Source organism: Zootoca vivipara, chromosome 16 (genome assembly GCF_963506605.1).
Source record: "Zootoca vivipara chromosome 16, rZooViv1.1, whole genome shotgun sequence".
NCBI lineage: Eukaryota > Metazoa > Chordata > Lepidosauria > Squamata > Lacertidae > Zootoca > Zootoca vivipara.
Genome location: NC_083291.1, coordinates 1,341,784 through 1,357,824, shown reverse-complemented (window position 1 = coordinate 1,357,824; position 16,041 = coordinate 1,341,784). Strand labels below are relative to the sequence as shown.

Below are 16,041 nucleotides of genomic sequence, written 5' to 3'. Positions count from 1 at the left end.
GAGCCAAGTTTCCCACGTTTGAATTCAATAAAAGTTGTGGCCAATTTTAATCCATATTCCTGACTCCTGACTCTTTATTGGGGATGAGGGTAGGCACCACAGACAGGATTTAGCACGTGTGTACGCAATAAAAACAACAGCCAGGAACTAAAAGGTTCCAATCACATAAACATTTAATCTCCACAGCGGGTGGCACTGTGGTCTAAACCACAGAGCCTAGGGCTTGCTGATAAGAAGGTCAGTGGTTCGAATCCCTGCGACGCGGTGAGTTCCCGTTGCTCGGTCCCAGCTCCTGCCCACCTAGCAGTTTGAAAACACGTCAAAGTGTAAGTAGATAAATACCAGTAGGTACCGCTCCGGCGGGAAGGTAAACGGTGTTTCTGTGCGCTGCTCTGGTTTGCCAGAAGCGGCTTTGTCATGCTGGCCACATGACCCGGAAGCTGTACGCCGGCTCCCTCGGCAAGTAAAGCGAGATGAGCGCCGCAACCCCCGAGTCGTCCACGACTGGACCTAACTGTCAGGGGTCCCTTTATCCTTAACCTTAAACTGGTCATATTAGGTTGAACACACCATCCTCTCCGCCTGTTTTATAATGTTCTTATATTTCATTTCATAAAATCAAAATAGCTTGATTTGTGCTATGACTTCTGAACTGGCAAAACAGATGTGTCTTTCGTTTATTGCAGGTGTAGAAAAAGTTGAACAATGGCATTTGCAGGAGAAGCCTCCAGTGGCCAAGGAAATAAAACAGAGAAACAAGGAACAGCTAGAGAAGAAAGTCACAAGACGCCAGTGACTGACAGCGGAATAGAGAGTGAGAGGCCCAATATTTAACAGCTGAGGCTTTGTCAGCAATGGAACAACTACCTTGCCTGATCAACCAGAAACATTGTGCATCTAAATCGGAAAAGAAAGACCAGGATTCTTCACGCGGCAGGCAGTTGTTGAGTCCATTGTGAGCCACTTGTTCTGGGTCCATGAATTCGCTTGTTAACTACTTCCTAATGCAAGTATACAAGGAGTTTGTAGAATTGAAATGGTAAAGTCAGGTCCTGAAGTAACTATGCTTGAGAGACGTAGGGAATTCAGAGCAGCGGCACTTAGATAAACAGGGGACAGGAGCACTTCTCGTTTAGATGGCACAAAGGGGTTCAAGGACTATCTATCTGCATTTAAGATAGATTCCCCAAATACCTCTTTCCCACAATGCTTTCCTGTTTTGATGGCCCAACTTGGGGCCCTGGAACTTCAGGCTTAGGGGCCAAATGTGGCTCTGCGAGCCTCTAATCGGCCCTTGGGGCTCACCAGGGGCCGCACCCCTCGCTGCTCCTGCTTGAGGTGGTGCAATGGGCTGGTGTGTACAAACGAGCCTGGTGTGCAAAGGGTTTGTTCTGTTTGCCGTTGCTTGCGGCACCAACCAGCTGCGTGTGGCCCCTGGAAGGCTCTCCAACAGGGGACGCGGCCCTTAGGCTAAAAGAGATTCTCCACCCATGGGAATTTAACTCAAGAGTGCGGAAAAGGGATCTGACAGGGGATAGTTCAGTAGGCTAGAGCATGGTGCTGAGAACGCCAAGGTTGCAGGTTCGATCTCTTTAGGGAGCAGCTGCATATTCCTGCATTGCAGGGGTTGGAGTAGATGACCCTCAGGGTCCCTTCCAACTCCACCATTCTGTGATTCTTATCTCCCCTCCCCCCTCACACCCAGCTGTCAATCTCCTGACATCGAGTGACCATTGTCAGGGCTCCAGAGCACCCTTGCATAGTGCTTCATAGAACCATAGAATTGTAGAGCTCAAAGGGACCTTGAGGCTCATCTAGTCCAACCTCCTGCAATGCAGGCAGTAGCGTAGTAAGGTCAGGTGGTACCTGGTGCGATTTTTTTTTGTCACCCCCCCCCCACATTGAAATTCTCCCTCCCTCCCTCCCTCCCTCCCTGTCCAAGAAACCTGCCTTCCTCTAGCCACCTGGGAGTGCCGGGGGCAACGATGCGCCGCCATGACTCCCAAGCCTCCCCCGAGCTGTCAAAAGGAAGGGGGAAGGGGGAAAGGCTGCCAGCAAAGCAGCGCAGCTCCCCGCCTTCCCCCGCCGGCTCGGGGTAGGCTTGGGAGTTGCGGGCGGGTGGCGGGCCAAATGCCACCCTCCTCAGTGTGTGTGTGTGTGCGCGTGTGTGTGTGCATGCAGCTGTGCTCCTGGTCATGAGGCAAGGCAAGGTTCCCCCAAGGGCGGGACAGGGACAAGACGGGCAGGGACAGCCTGGCCAATTGCTGGGAAGGGGAAACATCGTGATGCAACTCAACCCTGCTCAGGGCCACAGGCAGCGTCAAATTGCATTTTGTCACCCCCCTCATTAGTGGCACCTGGGGATGTCCGCCCTCACCGCCCTCCTTCCTCCGCCATTGAATGCAGGCAGTCCATACAGGGTTCAAACCTGCGACCTTGGCATTCTCAGCAATGCTCTAACCGAGTGAGCGCGCTGCCACGGCTATGCAACCGAGTTCCCCACAGGGAAGTAGTTCGTGCAGATGCACGCTTTGTATCTGCCCCACAACCGACACCCCACGCCACAGGTGAGCACGATTTATGAAAAACTCAGGCCAAACTCTGCAAAGGGCCAGCTTGAGTCTGTGGGGCGGAAGTTTCTCACCTCAGCCTAACTTGGCAAATGCCGGCACTGTAAAATATTAATGAAAGTGGATTACCAAGAGTCCCAGACGAGTCTGTTCATAAGCAGGCGGCAGGAAATAAAACGAGGCTCCCAGGAAAGTGTTACGTGAGGACTGAAGCTTAGACATTAGGGAAGAATCAGTTTCATCCTCCAGGTGTGGAGCTCTGAATTTATTTTAGTTCTGCACACCTGCATATCTGCGTGTTTCTACTTCCACTGCAAATTTTAACAAGCAAGTCAATCAGGCCAAGGGCAAAGACAAGCAAGATAATTCTCTTATTAGCAGTAAGTAAGATCTGGAGCTGTAGTGCTCTTTTGATGATGATGATGATGATGATGATAGCCCGTCCAGCTGGCTGGGTTTCCCCATCCACTCTGGGCGGCTCCCAACAGAATATTAAAAACATAATAAAACATTAAACATAAAAAACTTCCTGATGCAGGGCTGCCTTCCAATGTCTTCTAAAGTTGTGTCGATGGGAGGGTGCCACCACCGAGAAGGCCCTCTTCCTGGTTTGATATTTTGATATGCAAGGGAAATGGATTTTTATAGCAGTTGAGTGCAGAGGCTTTTACCAGTGGGCCAAGAGACAAATATTTAGAGACTGGAATTGGGGGCCAACACTTACCTTTCGTGCAACAAAAGGCAAGGCAGGCAATCTCCGCTGATCAAAATGTGTGCTGCTTTTTTAAAGTTTCAGGAAGCCCAGGGCGCATCATTGCTTACACCGATCAATTATAGAGACAGCTGGAAAACACAGACATCTGTTGTGTCCTATGGAAACGGGAACATGGCGTTGATGTTGTCACAGAAACGCAGCAACCTTCTATCGAGGTCACTGCCAGTCAGACACAGGAGCAAGGAAAGGCATGCAAAGCATAGGGAGTTTTCCCCTCGGAAAAATGGGCTTCCTTTTCTGTTCAACACACACAACAACAAAAACTACCTTAGTGGCAGAATAGGAGCAACATTAGGTTTTCTCCTGTGCTAAACAGTGAGAGTGTGTTTTTGTATATATGCATAAGCACAGCCAGGGGGAGGCAGCTACCTCGCTAAATCAAGTACAAATAAATAAAAAACACTTAACTAGCTAACCAATCGCATTGCAGATAACTTGGTTCTGACCCCCAACATAACGTCTGCCCCCCCCAAACTAAATCCTGGCTCCACCCATGTATGTACGTTGCTTCAAAGTGTGTGCGTACTGCACAAACACACACACAAACAAACTTTGATGCCGTATTTAATAGTATTTAATTCATTGGTGTAGAATGCTGAAAATAATTTTCTTCAGAGACTGGAGATGCCTCCACAAGGCAGATTATTGGGAACTTCTTGCTCATCTCAAGGATGCAGGCTTTGCATGCAAGGCTGCCCTCATCGAAATATTCCAATTCCCGCCCCTGCCCCCCAATATGATTCAGATTTGCATTCCCCGCATTTCTTAGGTCCCATCCACACAGGGCCGGATTTAGGTTTGATGTGGACCTCAGCTACTGAAGGTAATGGGACCCTTTCTATGTCCAGCTGTCCTTTGTCAACAACAAATTCTCACTGTTTTTTGTGTTGAATAGATGCTATATGGCAATTTATGGACCTCATAGGTACCTAAAGCCATTTGCACATGTTGCCATGCCACCAGTCCATGCAGAATGTTGTTGGTGTTTAGTCGTGTCTGACTCTTCGTGACCCCATGGACCATAGCACACCAGGCACTCCTGTCTTCCACTGCCTCCCGCAGTTTGGTCAGACTCATGTTGGTAGCTTCGAGAACACTGTCCAACCATCTCGTCCTCTGTCGTCCCCTTCTCCGAGTGCCCTCAATCTTTCCCAACATCAGAATGGGAATGCAGAATGTAGGCAGCCTATAATAGAAAGGAGCAAAGATGTGATATTTGAGGGAGCAGGTGAGCAGTCCGTGCCATGACTTCCATCATAGGAGCCTACACAACACAAAACACTGTGCTGGATGTAGGTTTTCTTTTATTTGCTTTTTGTCTTCTATTTTGGAAATGTACATCCAGTTTTTCCCCCTTTATTATTATTATTTTTTGCACAGAAAGTGGGGTCCTAAGTTTAGCTTATGGGTAAATCCGGCACTGATTCCCTGCGTTTCTTAGGTCCCATCCACGCTGCACGCGCTTTCCTCCGAAGAATCCTTTCCAGTTCCAACTGGGAAGGAGGCGAGGACGCTTCCCGGGGGCGACCTTTGCGCAAGAGAGAGAGAGAGAGAGCGCGCCGCCTTCCGAGCCCCACAGAGCTCTTCGTCCCAGCAGAAGGCGCAGCTCCTCGCCGGCTGCCTCCGCCCCCCTTCCTTCTTCCAATTCCTCGCCACATTCCCCCCCCCGCCCCGATCTTGCAAAGGCACCAGATCCCCGACGTGGCCCCCGCCCCCCGCTGCCTCCCCCTTTGCCCCGCGCCAAGCCCCCCCCCCTCCGGGCGAAGGGCCACGTGACTGGAACCTCCTCGCCCGTGGAATCCGTGACGTCACGGGGCGGGGGATTTCTCCTGCCAGCTGCTCCTCCCTCTGCGGGGGGGGGGGCGGGCGGCGCATCGGCGCGCAGGCGCACTCGCTTCCCAGCCGGTGCGCTTGCAGCTGCTTCCAAGAGGAGTTTTTGCAGCGCCAAAGTCCCGAGTCGCGGAGGTGGCGGCGGCTTCTGCTCCCCCCGCAGCTCCCGGGGTCGGGGGGCTCCGTCTGTGCGGTGCAGCCGGTCCCTGGCCCGTCCTCCGGGAGACCCCTCGCCCGCCTCCCCGCCCGCGTGCGCTCGGACTTGCGCCGGAGTCCCTCCTCCTGTTTCCCAGCAGGTTCAAGAGCCCCGAGGTGAGTCCTTCTCGCCCCCGCGGAGGTGGGTTTTTTGTTTGCAAGAAAGGGGGGGCCGGTTGCGCCTTCGCCCCCATGCAAGTTCGCTCTTCGCTGTGGGGGTGTGTGTGTGTTTCCTTTCGAAAGGGAAAGTTTGTGCAACTCCGTCGTGGGAAACGCAGCATGGGAACACCCCCCCCTCCTTCCCTCGTCTAGGGTTGCCACCTTTGTTCAGGCAAAATGCAGGACGGGGCGGTGGGGAGGGGGCGAATTTTTGTTGCTGCATCTTCAAAGCGATCTCTTGCAGCCTAACAGGACGCACGTGCACGCGGGGGGGGGCGGCGCGCACGTGCATTTGTAACTCTTGCCTGCGCTTGGCAACCCAGAGTTTAAAATTGCGCACCCTTGGACTGGAGAGAGGGTCCCTAACTTGGCACAGAGAGGGACCCGGGATCTATCATTTTGCAGGTGGTGGCAACCCTCCCTCTCCACCTGGATGGAGGGGGGAGGCGGCAGGGCAGCGCTCTCCTGCCGACTGGCGCCCTCTTGCCTCCTCTCCCCCGACGCCCCCTTTCCTTTCTCTCGGGTGCCTTATCTCCTGCGCGGGGGCGGCCAGGGGCTCCCTCTGCGCGAGTCTCTGCCTGCAAAGCCTCGAGCTGCAGCAACGCGCCGCCGCGCTCTTACTCTTTTGCAAAGAACTTCGGGCTCCCCTTCACTTGACATTGCAATGGCCCGGGCCGGGGGGGGGGGAGAGCGGGTGTGCTCGGAGGGGTGCTGCTTGTCTTTCCTCTGCCCTTCTCTCTCTCTCTCTCTCTCTCTCTCTCTCTCTCTCTCTCTCTCTCTCTCTCTCTCTCTCTCTCTCTCTCTTCCCCTCCCCATTCCTCCTTTTGCTGGTTCACCTCTCCCTCCGTTCTCTGGAACAGCAGGAATGAGGGAAGCTTTTGTTCTGGAAACATCAAAGGTATTTGAGGTGGGGGGGGGGGGGAGAGGTCGAAGGGAACACAACATTTTGGAGGCAAAAAAGATGGTGCCTATCAGCGCTTCATTGTGGGTCCCCCCTCTCCCTCTCTCCCTCCCTCTCTCTTTGCTGAAGGGAGAAAAAAGAATTCAACTTTCTTTCCCTCCCTCTTGGCTGCTGTGCACGTGAATTAGCTAATGAAGCTGCATTTTATGCAGAGCTGGAAGTTTATTGATCTGCTGCTCAGTGTTATTACTTAAGCAGTCTGTTGGGAGCCTGTAGGAAAATCGAAAATCCTCTCCCCCCCCCCCGCCCCCGTGTAGCCTGGCTGCTTTTAATACTGTTGAATTGAAACTTGTATTCTCCTGCACATCAAAACCTGCGGTTTTTACCTTGCTGTGCAAATAGGTGTGTGTAAATGTGAACATTTATGTGGATAAAAAGTTCAGACTGCTAAAAGTCTTCCTTCCTTACCGTAGGTATGGTGATTGTTGCATCTAGGACAGGCATCCCCAAACTTCGGCCCTCCAGATGTTTTGGACTACAATGCCCATCTTCCCCAACCACTGGTCCTGTTAGCTAGGGATCATGGGAGTTGTAGGGCAAAACATCTGGAGGGCCGCAGTTTGGGGGTGCCTGGGTCAAGGCATTGGCTTAGATCAGGCATCCCCAAACTCCACTGGTCCTGTTAGCTAGGGATCATGGGAGTTGTAGGGCCACAGTTTGGGGATGCCTGATCTAGGAAGTAGGGACAAAACAGTGGGATTAATAGTTGAATATGAAATGGTTTTAGTGCGTGTGTATAGACGAGGCTTAAACTTCACATGGTCATTTCTGAATGCTTTTCTAAGCCTACGCTTGTTATAAGGGTGCATCCATTCATTCATTTCCTTTGAGGAGGGAACACTTCTTGGTCTACTTCTGTGATAACTTCCATGGTTACCACTTAAACTTCGCTTGTCTGCAGTTGCTGTTGCCTTTCTGAAGTGGGAACAGTACTCTTTAGCAGCAGGATTACAGTCCATTCTTTTATGATCGTGCTTCCCTCCTGAAAACAACAACAGCAACATATTTATATGCTGCCCATCTGACCGGGTTCCCCCAGCCACTCTGGGCGGCTTCCGAGGAATCAAAACACAAAATGACACCAAATATTCAAAACTTCCCTGAACAGGACTGCCTACAGATGTCTTCTGAAAGTCAGGTCTTCTGAAAGCAGTCCTCTGCTTACCTCTGTGGATATATATAACGTGTTGCGCCCCTTTCCAGGAGATACTGAGTGCATACTTGAGGGGGAGATGCAGGAGGGCTGGCAGAAAGGAGACCCCCACCAGGCAGCTTTGCCTGTTACTTGCTGTGCCACCTGCGGACCTAATTATGGCACCAATTACCTGATTTTTGGTTGCTCACGCTCCCATTTCTTCCCTGTAAGAGCTCCTGATACAAACCAGGAGCTTCTTGAAAGTATGTAAGACCTATATTCTGCCGCATACCTGCACTGAACATGTCGGTGTTCTTTTAGGTCAGGTGCAGTGTCAGAAACTCAGATATATTCAGGTGCAATGGGACCTTCAATCTGGGTTAGGTCACCCCCTGGTATTCATCAGGGGGGTTGGGCTAGATGATCCCTGGGGTGCCTTCCAAAGATCTATGATTTTATGATCTCAACTACATGGCTTGACTTCAAACAATGGCTTGACTTCAAACAATTCACTTGTCCCAGCATGCAAGAAGGAGAAACACAGTGGGCATGGTATTAACTTTGGACTAAGGCAGAGGTTTTTAAACTGTGGTTGCCAACCCGTCGCCCACAAATCTCCACATAGTCACAATTGGATCCGCTCACTCCAGTAGCAAAATGTCAAGAATGCTTTGATGGTGTTTCCTGCTTGGCAGGGGGTTGGACTGGATGGCCCTTGTGGTCTCTTCCAACTCTATGATTCTATGAAAATGCGCCTGGCTTCTGGCTAATTTCTAACACTGGTCAGGAGCTGGTATATAAGGACATGAGGAGAGCTTGCCTGATCAGAGCCAATGGCTCTTCTGGTGTAGCATTCCGGCCTCACAGTGGCCGACCAGGTGCCTGAAAGTTGCAGCTGCTTTTAAATTGTTTTTAATTTTTATCTGCGTTGTTTTAAATGAGACCATCTGGGCCGTGAGCCCTGGAAGGACCTGTGCCCTGCCTTGCTGGCCCTTTCCCATCTGGCCTGGGAGAGTGAAATGCGGACTGACTCCAGCTACAGAAGCTGAAGCTGTTGAACAGATTCTTGGGCTGGAGTATTGTTGACGGGGGTTTGAGAGAGCTGTTGCTGTTATTGATGTTGCTGTTGCATTTTTAGTTTTAGATCTTATGATTTACGTGGAAATTGTTTCCATGTGGTTGTGTGTACTTCTTAATGAGTTTTATTTATTGTTTATGACATCTGTTATGTTTGTAATTGTGTCAATCTTGTCATGTTGTAAGCCGCCTTGAGCATAGTTTAAACCAGGGGTCAGCAAATGTTTTCAGCAGGGGGCCGGTCCCCTGTCCCTCAGACCTTGTGAGGGGCTGGATTATATTGGGGTGGGTGGGTGGGTGAACGAATTCCTATGCCCCACAAATAACCCAGAGATGCATTTTAAATAAAAGCACACATTCTACTCATGTAAAAACAGGCTGATTCCTGGACCGTCCGTGGGCCGGATTTAGAAGGCGATTGGGCCAGATCCGGCCCCCAGGCCTTAGTTTGCCGACTCATGGTTTAAACTATGGAAAGGCAGCATACAAATAAAATGATGGTGATAATGAAGTTAGTCCTGAGTGCCACCGCAGTCTTCGTCCCTGCAGTTTCCAGCCCCTCTGAAAATGGACGGGCAGCCTCTTCCCCGTGGGCTGTGAATGTCGTCTTCTTTGTCTGCTTCAGACTTGCCCCTGCCCTTTCCAGGGTTTGTGCTGGCTTTTCCCTCCAGACCTGAGGGGGATCCCCGCACTTCGCCAGTAATAACAGTCAGAAGTGTGTGACATCACTCCACTCATATATCCTAGAAATGCCTGCAGAACTACAGGGGTTCCTCAGGTTTTGAACGTCGACGGACCTTTTGGAACTCGGAACGCCGTAAACCCGGAAGCAAATGCTTCTGTTTTCGAACGTGCCTTGGAAGTAAAACTTCTTAGGCGGCTTCCTGTTTGAGTTTTCCGTACGTTTTGAGTCTTCTGTATTGAGTTTTCGGTTTTCGAACGCTTTGGAACTCGAACGGTCTTCTGTAATGTAGTATGTTCGAAAACCGAGGTACCACTGTATTGTTTATTTATTTTTAAAATTTGTATACAGCCTTATACGCACAGGTCTTCAAAAGATAAAATTACAAAACCACAAAATGCACCATCAAAATAGAAACAAAAAGAACCCAATAACCTCCGCCTCCAACACATTTTAAAAGGGCATTGGATGTCAATCAGCCCAACAGGAACATTTTTGGCAGCCATCTAAAGGTGTATAATGAAGGCGCCAGGTGAACTTACCTGGGGAGAGCATTCCACAGACAGGGAGCCACCACAGAGAAGGCCCTGTTCTCGTGTTGCCACCCTCCGGACCTCTCTGAAGGAGGGCCTCAGAAGATGATATCAGGGTACAGGTAGGTTCATATGGGAAGAGGCGCTCGTTGAGGTATTGCAGTCGTATCTTTTATTCAGAGGAATGTTGGAGGGTATGGTGTTATGCAACCCCCGAGCCATCTGAAGGCCAGTCGGATGTATAAATAAATAAAATATTATTATTATTTATTATTATAGAATAGGATGTTCCTATTTTCACTGGAGAAATGCTGGAGGGTATGGTATACGTAAGAAGCAGAAGCTAGTTTTTTAAATTGATGCAAATAGAAGAATTGACTTAATTCCTTCCACATCTCCATCTTATGACAGATAGATGGCTTGGTCACAATGGAAAACAAAGGATGTGTGTGTTTGTCAGCAGTTGGCATGAAGGAAAGTATGAGATCTTTGCATACTGTCGAACTTGGGTATGCAGATTAAAAAACAACAACACTCTTCCTTGGACTATGTAAGAGCTTTTCAATATTGACCCATAGCCATGATTATTACTCCTTTGGCCACATAGTTTTGGCATGACAAATAACCAAAAACGATAGTAATAATTAAGAGGAGTTGGTGGGTATTCACGATCTCCCCCCCCCCGTTGCGCCTGTATAAACATACCTAATTGCTCTTAAAGCTGGAAATATTGTTTCTCTTAACACCTAGAGCGCTGCTGTAAACTTGGCATTGCAGGATCAGTTCAGATGTTTTTGCTCTTGGTGGAAACGGAAGATGTGCCTCTGTGTTGTATTTACGAATGCCCTCTGAATCAAACTATGCCTTTCTGCTTTCTAAACTCTTACCTATTCGCCTTTTCCTTATTGCATGGTATGTATGGCCTGTCTTAAATAATAGATGTAGGAAGTGAAATGAAAACTCTCTAATGAAGGACTTGCTTAGTAACTGATGCAAGCATTTTTTCCCCCTCTTTCTTTTTGCTTCCCCCCCACTGCTTATAGGGTAGGTGGAGCTGTCAGAAACGGGCAGCCCTCCATACTGTGGGGTTTTATAGAAGCACAATCACTGTTGTAAATTTATACTGCCTGCACCACTCGCTGGACTTTAGTAATTTAGTTAATGGAATTAAGTAGAGGCATTTAACGAGAGCTTGCACACATACAGTACTTCAATATGAACCATTTGCACTTGCTCATATTTTTTTAAAGGTTGGGTGGAGAAACACAGTGCCTTCTGAAGCTGTCATGTAAGGCCCAGGAAAGTGTGTCGTTTTCAAAATCTCTTTGTTATTTCAGCACCTTATCAGTTAATCACTCTTGCATGTACTTTCCAATAAAGAACAAACATTGGGCTGGGTGTATATTTTTCTTAGATGGAATAATAGAAAAACTAAGCAGGATATGAACAAGTTCCAACTTTTGACATGGAACTTTCCCCCCCAGTCCATCATGTTGCAGAGTGCACTGCAAACCAAGTGCAGTATGTTGCCAAACTGGCTTGCTGTTTGTGGTGTGTCCATGAAAATGATGTGCAAATTGTAAATGTTAGGCAGCTTATTAAGCAAAACAGTCACAGCATTTTGACTCGTCATACATTCCAGGTCTTGTCCTTACTGCTCTCCTCTCAAGCCCTACCTGTGAGCGTTCCCTTGGTAGCCATTCGGGATTGAGCTTCCACTTGGCGAAGTGTATTTATCTCCGTTGAAAACAGCCGAGCCTTTGCTTCTCTTTCTGTGATGGAGTTGCATTTGAAAACCACCAGCAATTAGCTCTTTAAACAAAGACCCAGAGAAAAACAGCCTAACCGGTAGAAGTCGAGAGGATTCTCGCCCCTCCCCGCACATCAATCTCGGAAATAGCATTGCGTCTAGAAAGCACTAGGAAGCTCTTTTACCTTTCTGGCTTGTGGAAGTCTCTGTACTCGACTACGTCTTCTGACCCAACAAAGGCTGTAATAAAAAGGAGGTGCACTTGAGGGAGGGGGTGCACCCAGCGGCGTAGCATGGGTTGCCAGTGCCCAGGGCAGGTAAGCCGCTGATGCCTCCAGAGTGCCCCCCTCACCAAGCGGGGCTGCACTAATCCTTCTGCCTTTTCATGCAGGGGGAATCCTGGCTGGCCAAGGCGGCCCTTGGCGGATGAATCCCCCTCTCGAGAGCCACAGAGAGGAGCACAGGGCCAGGCTGGGCTGAGGTCACTCCTTGCCCACTTCCCTCTATCCACGAGCCTGGGATTGCTAGGGCGGGATAGGGATCCCCATGGAAGCCAGTGCCTGCATGGAGGAACTTGGTTGCGTCCCCCAAGAATTTTGCACCCGGGGCCATGGCTCCCCCCTTCCCACTTTATGCCTTTATTTTCTGAGATGAAAGGTAGCAAGCCAGGGATGTGGCTCCAAATCACATCAGTCCTATTGTGGTTCCTCACACTTGGTGGTACCTCGGCTTTCGAACGCAATCCGTTCGACTTCCGGAACGTTCGAGAACCGGAGCCTTTACTTCTGGAAGCATTTCCTTGTGGAAAACTCAATACGGAAGCCACGTGGTGCGTTCGCCTTCCGAAAAGCGTTCGGAAACCAAAGCAGTTCTGGGTTTTCGGTGCTCGAAAACGGAAACGTTCGACGTCCAAGGTGTTTGAAAACCCAAGGTACCGCTGTCTTTCAAAGCTTACTGCCTCCGACAGTGGGGGTAGAAAAACAGCCTTTGTGGCTAGTAGCCGTTGAATGTGGAAAGTTGGTTTCATTGCAAAGGTCTGAGAAAACGAAAGGGTTTTTTTCAGTGGTTTAGACCCCAGTGCCACCCGTATCCCTATCTAGTAACTATGGTCCATGCTTAAGGCATCACACTTAAAAGTGTGTAACTATCAGGGCCGTCTCGAGCAGGTCGGGTGCCCTGGTGCTGAGGCACAGAGATCGCTCCGGCGCCCTTGCAGCACGCAGCACGGCTTCTGCGCGGCTTCACTGTGCAGTGCCCCCCCTGCCGGCCCCGCGCCACCGGGACTGCACCTAGAGCCGGGCCTGGTAACTATGAGAGATTGAGTACGCAGAGGCAAGATTTCATTTTATTCATGTTGCTACTTATTCTAACATCTCCCAGGGTCTTTTACCGGCCTCTCCTCTCTGAATATACCTGTTTGGCCTTTTGCTTTCTTCTATAACTGACGCGATATCCACAGAAGTGTTTGCGCTGGAGTTGCAAAAAAAGAGAGTCTTCTTTAATTAGAAATGGCTATATGCAAACAAAGACAGCACTTGTGGGAATGAGGAATGTTGTTTTCTGCCACCCACAATAAGGGGAGTTTAGGAGAATACCGTGAACAGAGGCTTTGCTCCTGCAAAGCTCACGGATCCTTCTATTGGTGTTAATTAAAAGTCTTCCAACTTTGCCTTTTAACACCCATACCCCCACCCCCCTCCAAGAAACCTTGACCGGCAGTCCCATCCTCCCAAACCATAGGCTCAAGTGGGGATGGTCATTGGGGGGGATGATGACTGCGAAGGCTGCTTTCTTTGTTACCTGCCAGAATAGCTGTGATGCTGTTAAGAGCAGTTTCTTACCTTTTTCTTCTGCACCGTCTCTCAGCTTCTAAATTATGAATATCAAAACAGTGGCTGCTACAAGGGGAAGGGAAGGGAAACAGCTTTCATTCCTCTCTGGTGTGAGAGAGAAGGGGGTCCAGGGAAGGAGAGGAGGAGAAGGAGACCGCACTTCCTTTTCCTCTTGGCCCCTTCCCCATATATTCTTTATGTCTTTTTACTGTGTCTGTTTAAGCCCGTGGTTCCCAGCGTGGGGCATATGCCCCATAGGGGGCAATTTGATTTTCAAGGGAGGCAATTCAAGAATGAGTTATTAACAGTAAATGGCCTTCCAGGCTTCCTCCACATGAATAGGAGTTTATTTTTTGAATAATAAGAATTATATGTCCCGGTGGGGAGGTTCATCAGGATCTTAGAGATGCTTAGGTGGGGCATGGCCAAAAAAAAGGTTGGGAACCACTGATTTAAGCTCTTCATATTTCCCTGAGCTTCTATATGTTATAAGGCAGGGGTCCCCAAACCTACCCGGCTTTGGGCCGGTTCCTCCAGCGCTGGCCGTGCGGCGGGCCGGAGGACAGGGGAACGCGCTCCCATACGCGCACGCACTCGCTTTTTCTGGTGCGGGGTGGCTCTGGAAATGGCTTCTGCGCATGAGCAGACATCATTTCTGGTGCACTTCTGGGTTGGCGCAGCACCGGAAATAGCTTCTGTGCATGCGCACAAGCTATTTCTGGCGCTGTGCTGACCCAGAGATGGGCAACCGCACTGCGGCACGCCGGTAAGAGTGGTCGGTGGGGGCCACACAATTGTCTCGCGCGGGCCGCATCCGGCCCCCGGGCCTTAGTTTGGGGACCCCTGTTATAAGGAATAGGTAGTTCTTTGAAGGATTTCAGACGGCAACTTTACCTGGTGGTAACTCAAAGAGCAAATCTTGTGGTTTTATGTTTTGATTTTGTTCTGTGAAGCACTCTGAGACCTTCGGGTATAGAGTGGTATATAAATTCATATTATTATTATTATTATTATTATTATTATTATTATTAATGTGTTTATGTCTGCGAGTGCTGCAGTGAGATCATTAAATGCCCCCAAACTGGCGTACCCATGAAAGAGGAGTGGCAGTTGAAACTAACAAGTTCCAACTAGTAAAACCAGAGAACAAAATGGAACCGTTTTCAAGGAGGAGTGGAAAATGTTTGTAGATTATTATTATTATTTAAAAAAAAATTTAATTGTGAATAGGTTAGAATGCTAGCGGGTTTGGAGTAAGTTCAGCAGTAAAAGTTGCTTAGAGAATAAAGTTGAGAAAAGAAGGGCACAGATTAGTTACAATATGCAGCGGCAAATGATAATTTTTAAAGTGTTCTAAGCCTCCCGGAGTGGCTTGGGAAACCCAGCCAGATGGTTGTGGTATAAATAATACATTGTTGTTGTTGAGTTATTGTAAAAATTTCTGAGCAGGCGGGTGGCGCTGTGGTCTAAACCACTGAGCCTCTTGGGCTTGCCGATCAGAAGGTCGGCGGTTCGAATCCCTGCGACGGGGTGAGCTCCCGTTGCTCTTTCTCAGCTCCTGCCAACCTAGCAGATCAAAAGCATCCCAGGACAAGTAGATACTGTAAATAGGTACTTCTGTGGCAAGAAGGTAAACAGTGTTTCCATGCGCTCTGGTTTCCGTCACGGTGTCCCGTTGTGCCAGAAGTGGTTTAGTCCTGCTGGCCACATGACCCGGAAAGCTGTCTGTGGACAAACGCTGGCTCCCTCGGCCAGAAAGCGAGATGGGTGGCACACCCCACAGTCTCCTTTGACTGGACTTAACCGTCCAGGGGTCCTTTAACTCTTTTCTTGGAGGAGAAAAGATTAACCAGTTTCCTCTGAAACCTGTATCCCATATCACCATCAGAAGGATGCAGAGAGATTCCGTTTTTGGAAAGAAACAAATGGTTTGCTCCCGTTTTGGCCGTCCTGCTTGCAAGGTGTGAGGGGACTCAGTCTCGCTTCACTTTCTGTTTTCCCTTCGGCCGCCTGGTGCCAATTCCCAGGGCAACCGTGACAGCTGGTCGGTGTCCAAAGTCCTTGGCTGTTGTTTAAACTTGCATCAGGAAATGATTTGTCAGGAGATCAAAGCCCTGGTGGGGCGAATTAACCATTTTGCCAAACCACAAGTTTGGCCTGGATGTAAATATTGTCTGACATATTTACGAGGCCCGTCAGAACTCTTGACACATGAATGATCTCTGTCTTTTGCACAAATCTGACGTGTCTAATTTCATATGGTGCCCATAGGGCTAATCAGGCTTGTGCTCGAGGGAGGAGGTGAAGCATGCAATGGCAGGAGACGGATGGATTATTTAAGAAGTAAAAAAATTAAAGCACCATTCGAGGGGGGTGGACTTTCTTCATATGATTATTTACACTTTTAAGTCCCCTTCGAGTCCTCTGGAAGAAAGTGAACAGAGCAATGCACATGTTGGTAGTCATAATGGTAGATGGGGCAGGGGTTTATCGAAATAAATGATTTGGAAGCTATCGTAATTTAGACACCCAACAAATCATA

The 16,041-nt window shown here is 49.2% G+C and overlaps 1 protein-coding gene across 2 annotated transcripts in view; it reads left to right on the top strand.

The window, feature by feature from the left end:
* The first annotated feature begins 5,251 nt into the window (after positions 1–5,251).
* The window catches only part of KANK1 (KN motif and ankyrin repeat domains 1), a 120,424-nt gene continuing 109,634 nt past the window's right edge, over positions 5,252–16,041 (top strand). For both annotated transcript variants that reach the window (XM_060269002.1, XM_035097480.2), the window contains exon 1: positions 5,252–5,487. The gene's annotated coding sequence lies outside the window, so the exon portion shown is untranslated. The remainder of the gene's footprint in view (positions 5,488–16,041) is intronic.